The sequence below is a fragment of the Equus przewalskii genome, chromosome 2, assembly GCF_037783145.1.
Source record: "Equus przewalskii isolate Varuska chromosome 2, EquPr2, whole genome shotgun sequence".
Lineage (NCBI taxonomy): Eukaryota > Metazoa > Chordata > Mammalia > Perissodactyla > Equidae > Equus > Equus przewalskii.
The window spans coordinates 5,362,534-5,379,796 of record NC_091832.1 but is presented as its reverse complement, the minus strand read 5'-3'; the positions used below and the strand labels follow the sequence as shown (position 1 = coordinate 5,379,796).

Genomic DNA, 17,263 nt, shown 5'->3' with positions numbered 1-17,263 from the left:
ACTGGATATCAGATAGACCAAAGTACGAAAATATGAATGAAAAGTATCTTCATTTTTTTAAGTATTGATTATGTGTTAAAATGGTACTTTTGATGTTAAAAATACTGATTTCATCTGTTTTTATTTTTCTCATGTGGCTACTAGAAAATGTACGTGGCTTGCATGTGATTTGTGTTATATCTCTATTGAACAGTGCTGCTCTAGACCTCACTCCATTCTTAAAAGGTGAGCTTAAAGCAAGACTTACTGGCAAATAGAAGGAAGGAACAGAAGACCTCAAGGAATTAAGAACGTTGGCTTGACATTTGGAAATGCTCTGGAGTTTAACCAGGATTTTAATAAAGGTAGATCGTGCATCTGATACATGTTGTATTTGCTATTTAGAGCTAGACAAGGTGCTACTTCTGGAAAGCTGGCCTGTTGCCCAAGATCGTATCAAACGCTCTGATTTTTGAAATTGATAAAATGAGAAAGGCAGATTCCGTGTAGATTGTTTTTCTTTGTAGAAGTAAAGTTGAGTTATAAAATGTCATTTGGATGGATAGTAGCACACCTTGCCAAATTCCTGGTGTAAATAAAGAGTCAGCCTTGCTTGTCAAACTTAGCATATATCGTTAGTCAAACTTGAATCTAATTTGATCAGCTCCCTCCAAGAACACCCCCTTGTTGCTGTGTTGCAATGCTTTGTCAGAAAGTGGCATCTGGAATTACTTTTCAAACATCCCACCTGTTTTTATCATCTTGGAGGACAAATCCTTCAGAGCAACTTCTGATCACTTCTTTTTTTTTTTTAAAGACTTTATTTTTCCTTTTCCCCCCCAAAGCCCCCTGGTACATAGTTGTGTATTTTTAGTTGTGGGTCCTTCTAGTTGTGGCATGTGGGATGCTGCCTCAGCATGGCCTGATGAGCGGTGCCATGTCTGCACCCAGGATTCGAACTGGCAAAACCCTGGGCCACTGAAGCAGAGCGCACGAACCTAACCACTAAGCCGGCCCCTGATCACTTCTTTTTTATAAACACAGTGTACTAAGTGCTAAGATTTCATTTTCTTTAATCCTTTTTTTGTTTCAAGGATCACATTTTTCTCTGCTGGTGATTCTTTTAAACAAATATTTCTTGTTTGATCTGAACCGTTCATTGTAGTCATTCAAATGGAGTTGTGATAGTCCAGGCTTTGTTTTAATGATTGTGATGAAGGTCAGGAATTTATGACTAACATAAAGTAGATGGGGTAATTTGTGTGTGTGTTTAACTTACATGTGAGAATTAGCTGTTTTTAGAGTTTCTTGTTTGTTTCTTAGAATTCACTTGCCGACTCATTAGGAACTTTGGACAAGTAAATCAATTCTGCTAATCCTCAATTTGCCTTTTTAAAACTAGGTCTCCTACCTACATAATGCTTGCAAGAATGAATAAATCAATATTCTCCAAAGTAGGATCTGTGGACCCTTGCCCCAGAGCATCGTGGAGTATTTGTTAAAATGAAAACTCCTGGACCCTACCCATCTTTACTGAATCAGAATCTTTTGGTTTGTTAGAATTACGTAAGAATCTGACATTAGGCTAAGTTTCTTCTCATGCATTCATTAAAAAAATTCTGAGCTATTCATTTGAGAAGATTTAACATGTTCCAGGTGCTGGGGCCTCAGCAGTGAACAAGACAAAAGAGAGTGTTTACTTTCAGGGAGCTTACATCCAAGTGGGACGTTCATGTGGGGTGAGTCACACAAGAAGTGAGTAAATAAGACGGTCAGTCAACAAAGTGCACATAGTGATAAGTACTTTAAAGAAAGTAGAACAGGGTAGTGGGTTATTGGGGGATGGGGAGAATTAATTTAGATATTTAATTTATTGAGGGGGTTCCAGAAGGCCTCTCTCAGGAAGTGATGTTTGAGCTGAGAAGTATGGTAAGAAGGAGCTAATGATGCAAACATCCGGGTGCAGAGGGTCTCAGGGAAGGTTGAACAAGTGCAAAAACTTGAGCTGCAGATGCTTGGCACATTCAAGAGACGAAAGGAAAACGCGAAGGCAGGTGGCTAGTGCATAGTGAAGAAGGGGTGAAAGGTGAGTTTAGGGAGAGAAATGGCAGACCATCTAGGCCTTGTGGTTTATGGAATTTGAGTTTTGCTTCAGTGTAACAGGAAGCCACTGATAAGTACAAATCACATGTGATCTGATTTATATTTTGAAGAATGAACCCTTATTGCTTGATGGGCCCAATGTGTGGAGCATGGATCATAGGGCAACAGTGGAGCAGGGGGTCCAATCGGGACCATTAGAGAAGTCCAGGTGAAAGATGATGGCAGCTAGGACCAGACCATAGCAGTGACGATGAGAAGAGGTTGGATTCAGGGGCTGTTTTGGACGTAGAGCTGATAGGTCATGTTAATTCATTTGTTGTCCGGGAGTAAAGGAGCAGAGGAGTAAGGTCAAAGATGACTCCTTCATAAAGCTTTGCCTGAGCAACTGCGTGGATAATGGTGTCATTGACTACCATGGGAAAATGCAGGAGAGGAACAGGTTTGGGGCAGAAGGGAAAATCAGAAAGTTCTGTTTTAGGTAAATTTGAGATGCCTAATGAGGTGCACAAGTAAGCAACTGGATATATGAGTCTGGAGCTCAAGGGAGTGGTCAGGAGTGAAGATATAAATATAGTTGGGCTTCAGCAATAGAGAGGTGATCTTTGGAGCCCATGGCTGCATGAGATACGTAGGGAGAGTGTAGATAGGAAAAGAGTGCCTGAGACCGGGCCTGGGGCCTTGCCACTCTTCAAATCAAGCAGAAGAGGAGTGGGTGTTGAATTAGGAGATAAAGCAAGGAGGGTGTGTAATGTGAGCCTAGCAGTGAAGTTGTTTTGACAAGGGGGGGTGGTGAATTGTGTTAATGTTTCTGAGAGGTCATGTTGGATGAGGACAGATAATTTGGCAAGTTGGAGATTGTGGTCTCGGTTGGGTTGTGGGGATAGGTAAATGTCAAAAACCCAACTGGAATAGATTAAGGAGAACAGGATGTGAGGAAGTGAAGACAAGAACTACAGAAAAAAATTCAAGAAGTTTTACTGTGTAAGGGAGTGTAAATTCCAAAATCTGATGGTAACTAGAGTCTTGGGGTCAAAGGAGTGTTTTCTTTCATAATTTTTATTCAAACATATTTAAAAAAAAGAATAGAACAAACCCCATGTACCCATTACCCATTGTGGTAGGCTGAATAACTGAATGATCAGAGCTCCTAGAACCTGTGAACACGTTACCTTACATAGTAATAGAGACTTTGCGGGTGTGATTAAATTAAAGATCTTGAGATGGAGAGATTATCCTGAATCATCCAGATGGTCCCAGTGTAATCACAAGGGTCCTTCTAAGAGGGAGGCAGGAGGATCAGTCAATAGCAGGAGATGTGACGATGGACACAAGAGGTTGGAGTGATACCTTGAAGGGGAGATGAGCCAAGGAATACAGGTGGCCTCCAGATGCTGAAAGTGGCAAGGAAATGGATGGTCCCCTGAAGACCCCAGACAGGGGAAATAGAGGAGAATGAGAAAGTATGGGGACTGTTAAAGAAAGCAGTTAGCTTTCCCAGCCATGGAGGTGCTTGGGACATTTGGCTTCTTGACGAGTCTTGCAGAGTCAGCTTGCAGATTTTTTTCTGGTCTTGAGATTCTCCCTACTGCCTTTTTAAGTGTTAAATTTAACTTTGAACCTCTGGAGTCCTGTAAATAAACAAAAGTAATACCATGTCAGAGAGAACATCTTTCCAGAAGGCCTTGCTCTGTTTCTAGTCCTTCTAGTCCTTGAAGGTCTTTTTGTATCTTTGGTCTGGGAATAACCTGAAAGCTTAGCTTTGGAGTAGATTTGTAAGAGAATATTCTGGCAACAATAAATGCTGCATGACTTCTGGCAAGTAAAGAGCAGTGACCCAGCTTTTCTGGCCACCTTTAACTATCTTTGCTATCTTTACTTTCTGGAATTTATCCTAAACGCCAAGTTCTTAATACACCAGGTGTTGAGCCCTGGCCATACTTGGCCTCTCTCAATTGGAGAAGAGAAGTTATATTCTGAAATTCCTAGATTGCCCTGATCAGGCCGATTTTGACGTCCTGCTGTCGTGGTTTTACTCTGAGTTTCTGTAGCAAAATTTTCCCTTCTGCTTCTGCTTCAGCCTCTCACTCCTGGCAACTTCCTCTACCAACTCTCAAGAATGGTTCTTTGGGCCCTGAAGGATCAGCTCTAAAGTAGGCATCAGAAAAGCCAGGCTCTAGGCCAGGTCCTGTCACTTATCAGCAAATCTCTTCCCCTCTCTGGGCCTTGATATCCTCATCTGTGAAAAGAATGCTATAGTCCCCCTTTGTCTGCGGTTTCACTTTCCACAGTTTCAGAAAACATTAAATGGAAAATTCCAGAAATAAACAATTCGTAAGCTTTAAATTGTGCATCATTCTGCACATCATGTGAGTAGCATGATGAAACCTTGTGCCAGCCCGGGGCATGAATCATCCCTTTGTCCATGCTACCCCTTGGTCACTTAGCAGCCCTCTCGGTTATCAGGTCAACTGTCGAGCTATCACAGTGCTTGTGTTCAGATAACCCTTATTTTACTGAATAATGGCCCCAAAGTGCAAGAGTAGTGACACTGGCAGTTCAGATATGCCAAAGAGAAGTTATTGTTGTTCATCTCTAACTGTGCCTAATTCATAAATTGACTTTATCATAAATATGGATGTATAGGGAAAACATAGTATGTATTGGGGTTGGTACTATCTGCAGTCTTGGGCATCCACTGGGGGTCTTGGAATGTATCTCCCGGGAGTAAGGGGGGACTGCTGTACAGTAACAGACTTGCTTGATAGGATTGTTGTAGGAATTAAATGATAGAATGCAAGTGAAATTCTTTAAACTAGAGTCTAATCCAGCTGTTCTCTAATTACGGTCATTGATTTCTTTGTAGAATCCTCAGACATTATCATGGCTCTTCATTTCATAGGTGGAGAAGCTGAGCCTCAGAGAGAAAGACTTTATTCCTTATGATGGTTAATTTTGTGTGTCATGTTGGCTAGGGTGTGGTGCCCAGACGTGTGGTCAAACACCATCTGAGTGTCACTGTGAGAGTATTTTATAGGCATGACTAACATTTAAGCCAGTAGGTTTTGAATAAAACAGATTACTTTCCAGAATGTGGATAAGCCTCAGCCAATCAGTTGTAGGCCCGAGAGAAAAGACTGAGAGCCCTAGAATAAATTTCTCTCTCTCAGCACATACGTATACACACCTACTGCACATGCGCGCGCACACACACACTCACACGCTCCCTATTGGTTCTCTTTCTCTGGAGAACCCTTATACGTTCTTCCTTTCACTCATGTGGTAAACAATTATTGGGCAACTCCTGTGGGCTCTGCTAGAGCAGATAAGACAGGAAGCGAGTGTCATGCGAGGCTCTCTGGAGGTCGGGGTGGCTGGAGCCAATGGGAGTTGGAGAGAGTTGAGCGATGAAGCTAGAGCAGTCAGCAGGGACCACTTTAGGAGGCCTTTACCCTGAAAATCAGGGAGCCATGCAAGGGGTTAAAGCAGGGGTGGCAGAGATCTGACACCTCTGGCTACTAGGTGAAAGCTGACTGGGAGGGGAAGCCCCGTGAGGAGCCAGGGGAGGCCTGAGGTAAGGCTGAGGGCTGCCGCCAAGGGGGTGGCAGTGAGATGTAATCATTCAGTATGTGTGTGTTGAGCATCCGTTATGAGCCGGGTACTCTGCTCGGTGATGGGGATCCGTATGAACAGCAGACACTGTGCTGTGGAGCTCGGTGGTGGAACTGAGAGGACTGGTGTTGACCTATGGTAGCGGGAGTGTCAAAGATAACTTTACGGTTTCTAGCCCAAAGTAAGTAACCACTGAGATGAGAGCACTAAAGAAGGAACAAGTTTGGGGTCAGATGAGTTCAGTTTGGAGTTTGTAGAGTTTGGGGTGCCTGTGGGACAACCAAATGAAAATGCCCAGGAGACTATTGATCTGTTAGTCTGAGAGGCAACAGAGCTATAGGCCTGGGAGAAAGACTGGGAAGAAGCTGGGGATGGGAATGAAATCATGCAGGAAGAACAGGCTTCAGGTTAAGGACCTGGAATTGTATACAAAATGTTGTGTTTGGATAAATGTGGGTTTTTCTCCCACTCCATGCACTGTGGAGTAGATCCGCAGCCATTGCCAATTCTCAAAGGGGAGAAGATACACCCTCCCCCCTAAATTATGAACCACTGAGGTAAAATGGAATAAGCAGATGGCTAAAACTGGAGCCCTAGGGAATGGAAACATTTAAAAGGAAGCAGAGAAGAGGCAACTGAGAAGAAATGGTCAAAGAAGGAGGAAACCAGAAGAGTGCACCACTGCTGAAACCAAGAGAGAGGAATGTTCCAAGACGTACCCCCTGGTGCAAAGAGGGCAAGGAGGACAGACAGATACAAGCAATTTGATCTGGAGTTGAGAAAGTAGCCAGAGGAGAGCCTGATGTAGAAGCAGGCGGTTTTAATTAGAAAGACCTAGACACAACCCATGTTTATATGATACAAGGAACGAACCAGCAGAGAAGGACAGGCATCTATGGCCACCATGGCTCCAGGCTGCATCAGTCCTTACTGTTCAGGAAAGAAGTGGCCATGGGCAGTTTGCCAGTGGCTCACATGGACCAGGAGGAAGCGAAGTGACAGGTGAGTGGAGGCAGCCTGTGCAGCTGTGTGTGTGGGCTTGTTCAGGAGACCAGAAGCCTTCAGCCCAGGGGGAACAGCCAGTGATCTGGGGGTTGTTCAGCTTGAGAGGCCTCACAGGGAGATGGTTAACTGTTTTAAGAGGAAGAACTTTCCTGTGGCAGAGGGAACAGGTATGTTTCCTGAATCCAGAACCAATTAAAGAGAGAGAGACTTGATTCAGTAGCAGAAGGAAATTTCTAAATTCACGGCTACTAGGAGAGGTAGCAAGCTCCTCATCTTCAGAAGTGTGCAAACAGAAGCTGGGTGATTATTTGGCAAAGCTGGTACATAGACCATCCAAACATCAGGTGGGGGGTGGATTAGGTGACTTTTAAAGTCCCTTCCAGACTTAGGAATCCCTAACATTTATCAGGTTTTTCTGGTCATCTCAAAGGATTTTGTGAAATGATCAAAAAGACTCTTTTGATTTATTTTATTAAAAAAAAGATCATGCCACATAATGCTTATGAGGTTGGGGCTAGAGAGGGATAGTATAGAGTATAGCTTAACAAGATAGCACATATAGCAAGCATTGTAGCTCTTGGGAGGGAAATCACCAGCTTAAGATTTGGATCAGTGGTTCCCAGAAGTTCCCAAGGGTCATTTGGGAGCCTGTAAGGAAAAGTGCAGATAACCTCCACTCCTTCTGATTCTGATGCTGGAGAGTTGGTTGGCCACAGGAACCTGCATTTTAATCAAATAACACCCCACCTCACCCTAGCCCCGACCCGAGAATCTGATGTGGCAGATCTCAGGACTCCTTTTTGAGAAACTGAATGAAGGTGGTGGAATGAGGATAACAAGGATCTTCCAACTCTAAATCTCAGTGTGCTTTGCAGAGTGGAAACTAGACTTGGCAGTGCAGGGGCTTGCTGGGAAAGTCAGGGTATAATCTCAGATCGACTCTCAGGTCCAGTTTTTCCCTACAGCACTGAGCAGGCTAAATGGAAAATTTTTCAAGCCTTAATCTCATTCACTCCCACCACTCCCATTTGGGGAGAACAGGAGGCTTGAGTCGCTGCCTCAGTCTCCTAGCTTATAAAACAAAATAATGATGGTTGGACCCTGTCTTCTTGATGAATGAAGTGGAACAAATCTGCAGGTGTAGACCCCAGGCCTGGGTGGGTCTGGAAAACTCTGGCAACTCTGCCTTGCTCAAAGGAATTGGAAAGTAGCCAAGACGGAAAAATGGGACCAGCTTTGCCTTCATGCCTGGAACAACGAAAAAAACAGGAAGAATAGATGAAGCAACAGTTTTAAAACACTGGACATCAGGCAGTGACGGACAGTGACCCCTGAGAGACAGGAAACAAACAAGGTGAGCCTTGCGACTGCTCCAGTGACTGCCTGGAGAGAGTTTCCAGGCTGCAGCACAGAGCAGGGGCATCCAGGCAGAGCCGAGGAGATGGAGCTTAGAGACTGGGGAAAACAAGGCAGCTAGAGTTCACAGGACAGAGCAGTGGAGAGGAGAAAGCTGCAGATGCAGAGCACACTGAGATACGCGGAGTGCCCCTTGAATATTTTGCAGAATGCTGATCAGCACATGCATGTGAGGAAACTACACCAGGCCAGGAAAGAACCATCAAAAAGGATTAGAGGAAACAGCACTTGATGGCCACACAGGGTTGGGAATAGTGGAAACCTTATCCATGGGTATTAAGTATGTCATTCAGAAAAGTCTCACCTCAGTAGTGGGGAATGATCAATCCTGGAAAATAATTAGCATAGACTAAACAAGGCTCTGGTCCTGCCCAATAAATCTTAAAACCAAGACCTTAAATGATCAAACTGTTAAAAGTAACTTAACCACATCCCAGAACAAAGCTCAAGAATATTTATAAGAAATCAAAAATATCCAGCACCCAGGAAATTAAAATTCAATGTCTAGTATCCAATAAAAAATTACCAGATATTGTCTAGAAATAAACCCTCAATGTATAGTCAATTGATTTTTGACAAGGGTGCCAAAATAATTCAATGGGAAAAGAATACTCTTTTCTGCAAATGATGCCAGGCAATTAGATATCCACAAGCAAAAGAATAAAGTTAGACCCTTTCCTCATAGCATATACAAAATTTAACTAAAAATGATCACAGACCTAAATGTAAGGGCTGAAACTATAAAACTCTTAGAAGAAACATTGGCACACATCTTCCTGACCTTGAGTTAGGCAAGGCCTTCTTGGATATGACCCTAAAAGCACAGTCAACCAAAAAAAATATGTTAAATTTCATCAAAAATAAAATTTTTGGGCTGGCCCAGTGGCACAGCAGTTAAGTTCACATGCTCCGCTTCAGCAGCCTGGGGTTCGCTGGTTCAGATCCCGGGTGTGGACATGGCACCGTTTAGCAAGCCATGCTGTGGTAGGCGTCCCACATATAAAGTAGAGGAAGATGGGCATGGATGTTAGCTCAGGGGCAGTCTTCCTCAGCAAAAAGAGGTGGATTGGTGGCAGTTGTTAGCTCAGGGATAATCTTCCTCAAAAAAATAAAAGAAGATCTTTTATGCTTTAGTGGACACCATCAAGAAAATGGAAAGACAACCTACAGAATGGGAGAAAATATTTGCAAGTTATTTATTTGATAAGGGTCTTGTATCCAGAATATATAAAGAACCCTTACAATTCAATGATAAAAAGATAAATTACTCAAAGGGGCAAAGGGTCTGAGTAGACTTTTCTCCAAACAAGATATACAAATGGCGAGTAGGCACATGAAAAGGTGCTCAACATCATTAGCTATCAGGGAAATGTAAATCAAAACCACAATAAGATGCCACTTCATACCCACTAGGATGGTTGTAGTAGAAAAGAGACAATCAGGGCTGGCCCCGTGGCCGAGTGGTTAAGTTTGCGTGTTCTGCTGCAGGCAGCCCAGTGTTTCGTTGGTTCGAATCCTGGGTGCGGACATGGCACTGCTCATCAAACCACGCTGAGGCAGCGTCCCACATGTCACAACTAGAAGGACCCACAACGAAGAACATACAACTATGTACGGGGGTCTTTGGGGGAAAAAAGGAAAAAAATAAAATCTTTAAAAAAAAAGAAAAGAGACAATCGTAGTACGTGTTGAGGAAGTGGAGAAATTGGAACCCTTATACATACACTACTGGTGGGAATGTAAAACAGTACAGCCACTGTGAAAAACAGTCTGGCAGTTTCTCAGAAGGTTTAACGTATGATCCAGCAGTCCCACTACTAGAGAAATTGAAATGTTCATCCACACAAAAGCATGTGCCTGAATGTTCACAGCAGCATTATCCATAATAGCCAAAAAAGTAGAAACACCCCAAACGTCCATCAGCTGAGGAACTAATAAACAAAATATGGTATTCCATACAATGGAATATTATTCAGCAACAAAAAAGAATGGAGTAGTGATATGTCCCACAATATAGATGAGACTTGAAAACATGTATGTGAAAGAAGCCAGTCACAAAAGGCCACGCGTTGGATAAGTCCATTTATATGAATTGTCCAGAATAGGCAAATCTATAGACAAAATAGATTAGTGGTTGCCTAGGTATGGGGGTTTGGGAGAAATGGGGACTGACTGCTAATGGGTATGGGGTTTCTCTTTGGGGTGATGAAAATGTTTTAAAATGATTATGATGGTGGTTGCAAAACCCTAAGAATATACTAAAAACTATTAAACTGTGCATTTTAAATGGGTGAATTGTATGGTATGTACATACCTCAATAAAGCTGTAATATGAAAATAAAATTACCAAGCATGAAAAGCAAGAAATATAATTCATAATGAAGAGAAAATTCAATCTATCTAAATCTAGCCAGAACTGACAGATATTAGAATCATCAGAGAGGGACATTAAAAGTTATAATTGAGGGGCCAGCCCAGTGGCATAGTGGTTAAGTTTGCACACTCCACTTTGGTGGCCTGGGGTTTGTGGGTTCAGATCCTGGGTGCAGACCTACACACAGCTCATCAAGTCATGCTGTGGTGGCATCCCACATACAAAATAGAGGAAGATTGGCACAGATGTTAGCTCAGGGACAATCTTCTTCACCAAAAAAAAAAAAAAGTTATAATTGAGTTCCATGTGTTGAAAGAGTTAAGTAGGGACATGGAGGATAGAAAAAAGACCCAAATCAACCTCCTAGGGGTGAAAACAACATTGTCTAAGATGAAAAATGCATTGGTGGAATTAATGGCAGATTAAATATTGCAGAAGAAAAAATTAGTGAATTTGAAGACATAGCAATAGAAACTGTCTAAAGCAAAATACAGAGAGGAAAACAACATTTTTTTTAAATGAGGAGAGCAGCTACAAGCAGCCTACTATGTGTGTAATTGGAGACCCAGAAGGAGAAGAGAGAGAAAGAGGGACAGAAAAAGTATTTAAAGAAATAATGGTAAACTTTTTTGCAGATTTGATGAAAAGAGATCCAAGAAGCCCGATGAACAATAAGCACAAGGAATGTGAAGAAAACCACACCAAGCAACACGTCCTAATCCAATTGTTCAAAAGCAGTGATAAAGAAAATCTTAGAAGCAGTCGGAGAAAAAAGGCACCTCACATACAGAGGAACAAAGATAAAGCCAACAGTAGATTTCTCATTGGAAACAATGCAAACAGTGGAATAGCCTCTTTAAAGCACTGGCAGAATTTACCCCCAGCAGATCTACGGTGCAAGAAATGTCGAAGGAGTCCTTCAGGCAGAAGGAAGATGATACCAGGTGGAAATATGGATCTACACACAAAAAATAGCACTGGAAATAACTACATGGTGAAATATATAACATCTCTATTATTTAAATCTCTTTAAGGGTAATTGCCTGTTTAAGTGAGAATAACAGCGATGGATTATAAAATGTACAACAACAATTGCACACAAAGGTCAGGTGGGGAGAAATGCAAGTATGCTATTGTTGGTTCTTACATTCTATGTGAAATGGTATAAAATCACTTGAAGGTAGACTGTGCTGATTAAAAATGTGTACTATAAACTCTGAAGCATCACTAAAATAACAAAACAGAGAGTTTTAATTTATAAGCCGACAAAGGAGAGAAAATGGAATCATAAAAATATTTAATTAACCCAAAAGAAATCATAAAAAAAGGAACAAAGAACAAATGGGGCAAATAGAAAACAAACAGCAAGGTAACTTAAACCATATCAACAATCACATTAAATGTAAATGGTCTAAATATCCCAATTAAAAGGCAGAGGAAATTGTGAGGTTAGATAAAAAGCAAGACTCAACTACATGCTGACTAAAAGAAACACACTTTAAATATAGACACAAATAGGCTCAAAGTCAAAGGATGGAAAAATGTACCATGCTGACTGGTACAACTGGTATGGCTAAATTAGCATCAGACAAATAGATTTCAGAGCAAAGAATATTACCAGGGATAAAGAAGATCAACTCCTAATGATAAATGGGTAACTTCATCAAGACGATATAACAATCCTAAATGTGTATACACCTAATAAGAGAACTTCAAAATGCATGAGCCAAAAAGTGATAGACCTGCAAGGAAAAATAGACAAATCCGTGATTCTAACCAGAGATTTCAATACCCTCCTCTCAATAATTGTCAGAAAAAGTAGAGAGAAAAACCAGCAGGATATACTAGCCTTGAAGAACACTATCACCCAACTAGACCTGATTTATAAAATCCCACAGCAGCAGAAAGCACATTCTTTCAAGTGTACGCAGAAAATGGTGTCTTTCTAGGAAGACCAACAAAGAAAAAAAGAGAGAAGATGTCAGTAAAATTGACAAACCTCTAGCTAAACTGATGAGGAAAATGGAGTGGAGGCACAAATTACTAATATCAGGAATGAGACAAATGGCATTACTACAGATTCTACAGATGTTAAAAGAGTAATAGGGAATATTGCAAACAACTTTATGCCAACAAATTCAACAAGGTTGAAGAAATGGATAAATTCCTTGAAAGACATTACCAAAGTTGACTCAAAAAGAACTAGATATTCTGATTATTCTTGTGTGTATTAAAGAAGTTGAATTTGTGGTTTAAAACCTCCCCACCAAGAAAATTCCAAGAACCAGTGGCTCCACCAGTGAATTTTATCAAACATTTAAGGAAATAACACCAAGTCTATACAAACTGTTCCAGAAAACTGAAGAGGAGGGAACACTTTCCAACCCATTCTATGAGGCCCACGTTACCCTCATACCAAAACTTGACGGACATTCCTTTGTCAAGAAAAGAAAAATGCGGGCCAATATCCATCATGCATTTGAAAAGTGGTTCATGTAATTCCTTGCATCATTTACAAAAACTAACTCAAAATGCATCATAGATCTAATTATAAAACCTAAAACCATAAACCTTCTAGAAGAACATATAGGATAGAATCTTTGTGACCTTGAGTTAAGCCATAATTTCTTAAATACAACGCAAAAAGCATAATCCATAACAGGAGAAATTTGATAAATTGGACTTCATCAAAATAAAAAACTTCTGTTCTTTGAAAGATGCTTAAAAGAATGAAAAGGGGCTGACCCGGTGGCACAGCAGTTGAGTTTGCACGTTCCGCTTCGGCAGCCTGGAGTTTGGATCCAGGGTACGGACGTGGCACCGCTTGTCAAGCCATGCTGCAGCAGGTTTGCCACATATAAAGTAGAGGAAGATGGGTACAGATGTTAGCTCAGGGCCAATCTTCCTCAGCAAAAAAAGAGGAGGATTGGTGGCAGATATTATTTCAGGGCTAATCTTCCTCAAAAAATAAAAGAAAAAAAAAGAGAGAAGCCACAGACTGGGAGAAATATTTGCAAATGGTACATCTGATAAAGGATGTCGTCAGAGTATATAACAACTCTCCAAACCCAATAATGAAAAAACAAGCAATCTAATAAAATGGGTAAAAGATTTAACAAACCCTTTACCAAGGAAGATGAATGCAAATAAGCACATGAAAAGATGCTCAGCATCCTTAGTCATTAGGGAAATGCAAAGTGAAATCACAATGAGCTGCTATCACACACCTATTAGAAAAGCTAACACTAAGTGTTAGCTTGGTGTTGACCAAGTGTTGGTGAGGATACAGAGCAACTGAACTCTCCTACTCTGATGGTGGGAGTGTGGAATGATACAGCCACTTCAGAAAACAGGCGATTTCACTTAAATATGCACTGACTATATCCAGTCATTCCACTCCTAGGTATTTCCCCAAGATAAATGAAGGCACGTGTCCATATAAAGACTTGTACATAAATCATCATAGCAGATTTGCTTGTAATAGCCCAAACTGGTAATAATCCCAAATCCATTAACAAATAAATGGATAATTGAAGGGTGCACCTCCAGCCTGGAATGCACAAACCATGTGGAATACTGCTCAACAGCAAAAAAGGATGAGCATTGGGCATGCTGCCCCATGGAGAAGTCTCATATTAGTCATTCAGAGTGAAGACAGCCAGACAGACAAAGAACATACACTACAGGATTCCAGTTTTATAACATTCTGGAAAAGTGCCAACTAACCTGTCCGGACAGAGAACCCATCCTCAGCTGCCTGAGTGTGGGAGTGAGGGTTGGGGAGCGTGAGGGTAAAGATTACAGACGGGCACAAGGATACTTGAGGTTGATGGATATGCTCACCATCTTAATTGAGATAGTTTGTGGGTGTATACATATGTCAAAACTTAGGAAAGTGTACATTTTAAATATGCGAAGCTTATTATATTTTAATTACGCTGCAATAAAGCTGTTTAAACAAACTCATTGAACTGTATGCTTAAGATCTGTGCATTTCGTTGCATGTAAATTATACCTCAATAAATATATATATATTTTGTAGGACTCAGAGAAATCGCTCCTACCTTGGCCTGGAGTTGCTGGGTGGCCCTCAGAATCCCAGCGACAGCCATCAGGCAGGGCCCTTTGGGCTGGTCCCTTCCCTCTCTGGAACGCAGTGTCCGCTTGTCAGCAGCCTGGCTGGGCTGAGCTCCTCACCTGCTCTGACGTCTGCGGTTCCATGAGTCTAAGGATGAACGGAGAGGGCCAGCAAACAGTGACGGCAGAGGGTTAAGCAGGTCAGATTTCCAGTCCAAACCCTGGGGCGAAGCCTGAGCCACTTTAAATCCCCTTCATCTGTCCCTGTGTGTTTGCACAGTAAAGAATCTGTCATACTTAGAGTACTGACGGAGCCGGAGGCTGGGAGATGCAAATATTGACGCTGGCCCCTGGGTCCTCGCTGCAGGCCGTGGCATGAAATCTCCCGCTCTGCTGATGTGAAGCGGGGGAGGGGCCCGGCTGGCCACCCGGGCTCTGCGTCTCTTTGGACCGGCTTAAGGAGTGCTGTTTGGGTGGTTGCTATGGCATCCGCTTCTTTCTGAAAGGAAGAACCCATAACCAAGACAAGAACAAACACTGTTCTCCTGCCAGCCCAGCCACCTCCCGATTACAGGCTGCCACCCCCGGGCCTGCGCTCCAGCTTTCTCTTCTGGGAGTCCTGGCTGAGAAAAAGTGAGACGTCAAGGAGGGACTATGGAGAGCTCTGCATTTGGGCCTCTCAAAGATCCATCCTGGATCCGCCCTTCAAAAGCTTGATCTCAGGGAAGCAACTTCCTGTCTCTCTGTCTCTGTGAAGTGCACATAACCAAACTGGGTAGGACTGGGCGCGAGGATTAGAGAAAATGAGACGCAAGAGACAAGACACACACCAGTTTGTGACGGTGCTTGGCATGTACCGAAGGCTCACTGAGTATTGCCTGTGAATGTTCGCCAAGGCCCTACACCACGCGCGGCACCCCCCTTTCTTCTGCTGGAAGCTTCACTGTTTCCAAATGGCGTTCTCAGTCCAGATCTCACTTTTTCCTCTCACGCCTGCAAAATAGTCTGGCCACGACGCCCTTATTCTTGATGTACAGAGGAGAGCCTTCTGTGCAGCCCCTCAGAAGGAGGAAGCCAATGTGTTCCTCCTGCTAAAACCTCTGCCAGCACCCTGCAGCGTCAGAATCCAGTTCACTCCCTGCCACCCAGAATCCACACTGGTGCTCACACTCCAGCCCCAGGGACGGCTTGCGCCCCCCCAGCTCTTCAGCCTGGACGGCCCTGTCCTGCTTCCCACCTGCTCCTTCGTGGCCCTGCTCACGCGTCACCGCCGCTGGAAGCTTCCTAGATGTCCTGAAACGTTGCATAGAACAGTGAACTACCCTGGCTGAGTGCCCCCCACCAGTCACGCACCCTTCAGCGAGCTGCCTGGCCTCTCTGAGCCTGGTGCAAAAACAACAACCCCCTCAGAGCATTGTTTTGAGAATGAGAGGGAAAGCTCTCACCTCGCGCAGTGCCTGGTTGGTGGTAAGCGCTCGACAAGTGCTGACTGTGTGCACGCAGACATCTGGCCTTTAGTCCTTGCCCAGCGCCTGACACGCTGGGGGGACTTGGACAAGTCTGTCTCAGCCTCGTTTCTCCATCCTGTAAAATGAAGCGTCTTAACCCCCAGGGGCCCGCAGACGGGCTTGTTGGGAGGGAGGGTAAAATTGTGTGCAGCCCATGGTGCTGGTGCCTGTGGGTGTTTTTCTGAGAAGAGCCACAGGCCACGGAAGGAGTGCAGACCGGATGCCGCCGAGGTCGGCCCGCCTCTCTCGCACAGGACCCAGCCGCAGCACCAGCTCCTGGCCGGGACTGGCCGCCCTCCTGCCCAGCTGACTGCCGGGAGCAAACACAGGCTCGTGTTCCCAGGCCTCTCCCCAGCGACACTGTTTGCAACAAGCGATGCTCAGGAAGTCAGGAACATGTTGGCAATTGAGTGCTGGAACAGCCTCTAGACCTTTTCTTTTTCCTCAGGGACCAGTTCAACCCTCTCTTCCCCTGGAGACTCGTGTCCTGTTGGAGAAGGCATGGCCCATGGCGGGAGGCCCCTTCCTCTATCTTCCTCTTCTCCTCCCCCCACCTCATCCCCATAGGGCCCTGTGGCCTGTGTGTTCCATCCGTAAATCCCCTGGATCATCTCCTCTTCTCTGCCCACCTCGTCCAAGCCCGGGCATCTCTTTCTTTTTTGGCAGTTTAAAATCTATTTTTTTATTGTGGTCATAATAGCTGGTCACATAGTGAGATTTCAGTTGTACATTATTATTTGTCATACACCATATAAATGTGCTCCTTCACCTCTTGTACCCACCCTCCCCGCTCTTCCCCCAGTAACCACTAACTTGTTTTCTTTATCCATAAGTTTGTTTATATTCCACATATGAGTGAAATCCTATGGTGTTTGTCTTTCTCTGTCTGGCTTATTTCCCTTAATGTGATGCCCTCAAGGTCCATCCATGTGGTTGCAAATGGGATGATTTCATCTTTTTTATGGCTGAGTAGTATTCCGTTGTATGTATATACCATTCCTTTATCCATTCATCAGTCGATGGGCACATGGGTCACTTCCATGTCTTGGCTATTGTGAATAATGCTGCAATGAACATAGGGGTGCATAGGTCTCTTTGAATTGTTGATTTCAGGTTCTTTGGGTAAATACCCAGTAGTGGGATAGCTGGGTCATATGGTATTTCTATTTTTAATTTTTTGAGAAATCTCCAT

At 43.3% G+C, this 17,263-nt stretch overlaps 1 long non-coding RNA gene across 1 annotated transcript; it reads right to left on the bottom strand.

Moving 5' to 3' along the window:
• Nucleotides 1-3,122: 3,122 nt before the first annotated feature.
• Nucleotides 3,123-16,392, bottom strand: LOC103545338 (uncharacterized). Its single transcript, XR_011537339.1, has 4 exons — nucleotides 16,009-16,392; nucleotides 14,861-15,062; nucleotides 14,551-14,711; nucleotides 3,123-3,710 (listed from the first exon to the last, which is right to left on the bottom strand). It is a non-coding gene; the product is annotated as an uncharacterized lncRNA (long non-coding RNA).
• Nucleotides 16,393-17,263: the final 871 nt, after the last annotated feature.